The 6000-nt window shown below is 40.2% G+C and overlaps 1 protein-coding gene across 10 annotated transcripts in view; it reads left to right on the top strand.

Annotated features, from left to right (window-relative positions):
* The first annotated feature begins 1908 nt into the window (after positions 1–1908).
* Positions 1909–6000, top strand: part of adgrv1 (adhesion G protein-coupled receptor V1) — a 560536-nt gene continuing 556444 nt past the window's right edge. For all 10 annotated transcript variants that reach the window (XM_048527106.2, XM_048527099.2, XM_048527104.2 and 7 more), the window contains exon 1: positions 1909–2029. The gene's annotated coding sequence lies outside the window, so the exon portion shown is untranslated. The remainder of the gene's footprint in view (positions 2030–6000) is intronic.

The following is a 6000-nucleotide window of genomic DNA, read 5'->3' as shown; positions in this document are numbered from 1 at the left end:
TGTCATAAAACCTGATCTGGTTTACTTAATGTGTTTCAGAAAAGGAAATCAATTATCCTTTCCTGGTCTGACCTACATGTGACTCCAGATCACAGCAATGCGCTTGACTCTTAACTGCCCTTTGACAATAAACGCTGACTTACATGAAAATGCAGGCATCAAGCAAGGCCAGCATTTATGCCCATCCCTATCTGCGCAAAGAGCAGTTAAGAGTCGACCGCATTGCTGTATGTCTGGAGACACATTTAGGCAGACCAGGTCAGGATGAGAGATTTCCTTCCCTATAGGTCATCAGTGAATCCTGATGAGTTTTTCTGACAATCGATAATGGTGTTTCATGATCATTATTTAGATCCTTAATTCCAGATATCAAAATCAAATTCCACCATCTGCCATGATGGGATTTAAACTCAGGTCTCCAGAACAATAGCTGAGTTTCTGGATTAATAACCCAGCAATAATACTGCTAGGCCATGCTTTCCCCAGTCCCCATTTAATAAAACCTGGACAATTTTCAGGCTTGGACTAATGTTGGGCAAACAACACTCATGCCATACAAATGTCAGTCAATAACCATTTCCATTAAGAAAGTATCTAACCATCTTCTCTTGACATTCACAGCCTTTACTATTGCTAAATCCTACATTATTAATACCCTAGAGGTTACTATTACCATAACTAACCTTTACCAACCATGTATTCACTGTGGATACAAGATTGGATCAGAAGCTGGGACTCCTGTGGTGGGTAACTCATCTCCTGGCTGACCAATGACTCTTCATCAGGTATGTAGCACATGTCAGGAGTGTGATAAAATATTTTCCACATACTTGGAAAATGCATTTCCAGCGACATTCAAAATCCCTCACCATTCAGGGCAAAATGACCCATGTGCCTGCCACCATTTCCACCATATTAAATATTCATTCTGTGTACCACTCATGCACAGTGCAGCAGGGCATACTGTCTATGAGATGCACTGCACGAACTCACCAAACCTCCTTCAACAGCATGTTCCAAATTCTCCTCTACCATCCAGAAGGCCAAAGGCAGCAGATACATAAGAATGTCATTATCCCCTCTTTAAGTTCTTTTCCAACCCATTCAGCATCGTGACTTGGAAATGTATAGTCATTCCTTCATGGGCTATGTATTGGGTGAAAGTCCTGGTACTTCCTTCTAACAGCACTGTGGGTGTACTTACGTTACTTGGTTCAAGAAAGCAGCTCATTATCAATTCCCCAAAGTTTTGTCAGCAATGTTCACATCCTGCGAACAAATAAAAAAAGTTTTACTCTCCTTGTTTAGGACTTTTTTTCTCAAAGAATATTACTTTGATATCATCCAGTTTTATGAGGGTTAAGACACAAATCATTTCTTTGATTTGTCGCACATTTAAAAACGAAACTCTGTTTATGAATTATCTTGGATGTTTTTCTGCTAATAGCACAATGGAATTGGGGTCAGAGAGGACTGTTGGGGATCGGCATTACCTATTAGCCAAAACCTGCACTTAATTAAGTCAACAGTTTGCCTCCAAATAAAAATTAATTTGAAACTCCACAGGGCCAGTTGCAGTGACTAAAAATCACAACACACATTTGGCAGGAATTTCTTGACAGGCAAGCCTTGTAACGGGGCACAAAAATAATATTAATAGTTGAAACCCAAATTTGAAAGGAGATCATGAAAGCAACTTTTAAAGTGCAGTCATTCGTTCATTCCGTTCCACCAGGGAGATTTTTTTTGCACTTCGCACTCACGATAATGACACATAGCGCTGGGCAAAGCAGGCAGGCTATTCTGGGGCGGGGCGGAGTTTAGGAGTTGGTTGCGGGTGGCTGGAAGAAGCGTACTCAGCCGGCGGGCGCATGCGCTTGTGTCGCCTTGCTGGGAGCCCTCAGTGGCAGTGCTCTATGTGTTTGTCTCCGCTGGGAACCGGGAGGCTCTTCAGGAGCTGCTGCAGGCTCTCTCCACCGATCCTCAGGGAATCACGGCACCCCCGCTGCAAAAAGCACCACCACTGCAAGTGAGTTCAGTCGCTGTCGTTTCCCACCTGACTTTTGTTTTATATCGCCAAGCCACTCAGACGAGGCTGGTATATTGTGAGTGCGGGTACCTGGCAGAATAAATCTGTGTCAGAGATAACGGGATTGATGAAAGAAAAATAATAAAAAAATACGTTGAGTGCATGTATTTCGATTGCGCCAGGTTGGAGGATCTGGGAAGAAAATAAAATGATTCATATACCTTCTGAAGGTGGAACAGGAATGGAGCTCCCTGCAGCACAGACAGTAATTATATTTAGGCTCTTTATTTTGTTTCATGTTGAGTGTGAGTGGCTGCACTCTGTGTGTGTGTGTGTGTGTGTGTGTGTGGGATTGGGGTGGGCGGTATGGAGTGATCCTGTCTCCAGACAGCGGAGACCACCAGCACCTTTTCTGCGTCTATATTTCAAATCCAACCGCAGCACAAACAACGATCCAGGTCTCGCTCTAAATTCAGCACTTATCTGCGAAGCGTTTTGTTGAGAATACGAGATTATTTCTTTGACTTTGAGTCGTTCAAATCAACTCTGCCGCTGTGAGAACGTTCCGTTGTCACGGCAAAGCGACCGCCGATGTTTGTGTGCAATTGCTGGGAGCAGTCATTCTGAGGATAGCGTTACTTGCTGGTTTAAGCATCGAACTAATTTAGAATCAGCCTCTTGGTGTGAAACCGGTACTCAAAGCGAAGGTATCCCCGAAATTCTCAGTTTCTGGTTTCTAAAGTGAAATTAATGTTTTCTTTTAAATGCAACTAAGGAATGTTGTAGAAAGAATACTCTCAATTCAATTGTCTTGGTGCTATCTGAATATTTATTTTTACAGACATTTATGAAAACATGCAATGTATGGAATTTTCTTGCAAAACTAATGGTCGTATACAGTACTTATATAATTGTTGCGATAGATACCTAAATAGAAATGTATTTGGATAACTTAAAAAAAGAAGTTTAAGTAAGTTCTTAGAGTGAAAGTTAAGTGTATTTGATGCGATATGCCAGTCGGGCAGTGCACGGAATTGAACAGCGTTAAAACCTTTCTTGACATGAAAAAATACAACTAGCTTGAGGTTTACCAAATGGTGGGGACATTAAAATTATATTAACAATTACTATATTTGTACTGAAAAACATACAGTCGGACAAGGGCAGTTCAAGGTAACCAGCAAAACATAATTGTAGAACCTTATTATTGTCCGGAAATTCAGTCTTTGCATTGAGAAAGAACTTGCGATGAAAGGCGGTGAAATAGATCCATGTTCAAATTTATAGTAATTACAACGTGAAGTCATTTGATCCTATTTGTTGTATAATAATTATGGGAATTAGCTTATTGATATTTAACTTAGTTTGGCACTGAATGATTTAAGCCTTGAAGTGTGGACCCAGGCATCTGTGATTGTATTATTGATTATGAATTTTTGTTGCAAGTGTAAGTCCATATTCTTATCAGATCTGATGCTCATACTATCAGATTGCAAAGTTAAGTTTTTGCAGAATGTAAAAGTTGGGAGAAGTCTTAAGATAATAAACAGAATTGAAGCAGTAGTCTTGGTAAATTAAATCCTCCTGCAGACATAGTCATCAGTTCCTTCTAGTCTATCAGTGTTATTTAGAGATTACAAAGAATGCTAAGAGTTGCAGTCATAGGAAACGGGAAGTAGCTGATTGGTGAGTTAGCAGGGATAACCAGGAGGCAAGTTCAAATATGAACACCTGAATACCAAATTGCATGGACATAACAGGGTTAAGCTGATGCTGATGAAAACTTGAGCTTGACTCTTCCAGTAGCTGATGGCACCTCTTTGTCTGAATGAGATTACAGCCTAATATCTCAGGACCCAGGACTGATCACTGTTATGCATTTATGATCCATGTGAGCATGAATCCATTTTATTACTATTATTTTTGTTGTTAGCATCATTATTAATTTTCATCACCAACCTCCACCAGTGGGGCATCAGTGTAAATTCCTTATCCACTTGTGGAAAGACGCAAACAGTGCTGTTCATTACTGAGGCATGTTCCCTCTACAGATAAAGTGAATGACTAACTACCTTAAACTCAGAAAACAAGGAGGCTGTTCTTGGGTCTGAAGACTTGCATTTGCTAAATAAATGGGTTTGTCACCATTTTTATTCCTAATATTTGGGTATCACTGTCATTTATTGGTCACATATTTAGGCTTGAGAAAATGCAGTTTCTTTACGAACAGCTGAAATTAATGCTCCTGAATGTTGTTAGGACAGGAGCTTGAGAATTTAACCCACAAACAGTGAAGGAATGGTGATAAATGACTGTGTCAGGGTGGTGTGTGACTTCGAGGAGAACTTGGAGTAATGGAGTTACCCTATATCTGTGGTAATTATCCTTCTCAATGGTAGAACTTGTGGTTTTTGGACATTGTGCAGAAGGAATTTTGAATTGTTGCTGCATTGATTCATGTACTTGCTGCAATCATGGTATGGGTGTACATTTAGACAAACGTTTGAGGTGCCAACCATTTGAACTTGTTTTGGATGCTGTTAAATGTCAGTGTTATTTCTGTTACACACATAGAGCCAAAAATTAATTACTTCATCATTTCTAATGAGCTTTATGGATGAAGGAACAGTTTTCATATGCCAGGATGTGAACCATTTAATACAGACTTCCTAACCTTTAAGTGGCTTGGAAACCAGATAAGTTTATATGGCTTTGAGAGTTGACATCCTCAGGCTGTTGATGGTGGAGAACAGCAGTGATATTGACAATGAATGCTTGGGTGAATTGGATTCTGTTAAAGAGGGTCATTGCATGACACTTACCACTTATCATCTCAGGTCTGAATGTCATCCAAGTCTTGCTGAATTGAACATGAACATGAATGAACATGACTATCTGAGAAATTACAGCAATCAGTAAATAGTCCTCTTCTAACTTGGGTTGAAGGAAATGCTGTTGATTTCAGTGCTAGATTGTAAGTTTGATAAACTTGTGAAATGCTCAAATGACCACAGGCACCTTCATTTGTATAAAGTATGACTCCAACTGCTGGAGAATTTTCCTCCAGGTCTCCATTGATTTCGGTTTTGGCGGGGCTTCTAGGTGGCAGTCCACATTAAATGCTGCTTTGTTAACAAGTCAATTCATTCCATTTTTGAAATAAGGCTGTAATGATGGATGGAAACCAAAGCTGAGCAGGTTATTGATGAGGTAGATGTCACTTGCAAGCACTGTTATGTTCTCCCTTGATCCCTTTTCTGATGATCGGACTGTTTGGGGTGAAGCTGACCATCAGGTTTGTCCTTGCTCTGGGTAGGACATACTTGATCAATTTTCAATATCCGCTGGTATGTTGATGCGGTGGTTGTGGTGGAACAATGTAGTTAGTGCTAGAGTGCAAGTCTTTGGCATATTGCTGAGATTCATGGTCTTTGATGTATGCTATGTGTTTAGCTCTTCCTCATTTCACATGAAGTGAATTAAATTTGAAGACTGATCTGTGATCATGGTGATTTTGCAAGGAGGGCGAGAAGAATGGCTTGCTGAAGACTAATGGATGAAGATGGTGACAAATATTTCACTTTTTTTGCACACATATTGGACTCTGACGTTATTACTGATGGTAAAGTTCAGGAAGCCTCCTGTTGTCGATGTTGTGAAATTCAGTAATAGTAATTCTATTAAATATCAATGGGCAATGGTTGGATTCTCTTTTATGGAGATGGTCATTGCCTGGCATTTGCGTGGCATGAATGTTACTTGTTCTGGTAGAAGTAATCAGATCTCTCAAAGGGAGGAGCTGTGCCTTTTCTGTACAAGAACAAACATCACCAATTTGAAATTGGCCAGTTTGTTTCTCTTTTAGGTTGCCCAAACAACTTTGCCTCTAATTTTGCCTTTTTCTGCATGCACCACCAAGGTTCATATGGAGGAGTGACTTCCATGACCAGGGGTGAATGCTGGGAATGGTG

Source organism: Stegostoma tigrinum, chromosome 3 (genome assembly GCF_030684315.1).
Source record: "Stegostoma tigrinum isolate sSteTig4 chromosome 3, sSteTig4.hap1, whole genome shotgun sequence".
NCBI classification, from domain to species: Eukaryota; Metazoa; Chordata; class Chondrichthyes; order Orectolobiformes; family Stegostomatidae; genus Stegostoma; species Stegostoma tigrinum.
Note: the sequence above shows the minus strand (reverse complement) of the source record. Positions and strands in the feature narration are given on the sequence as shown.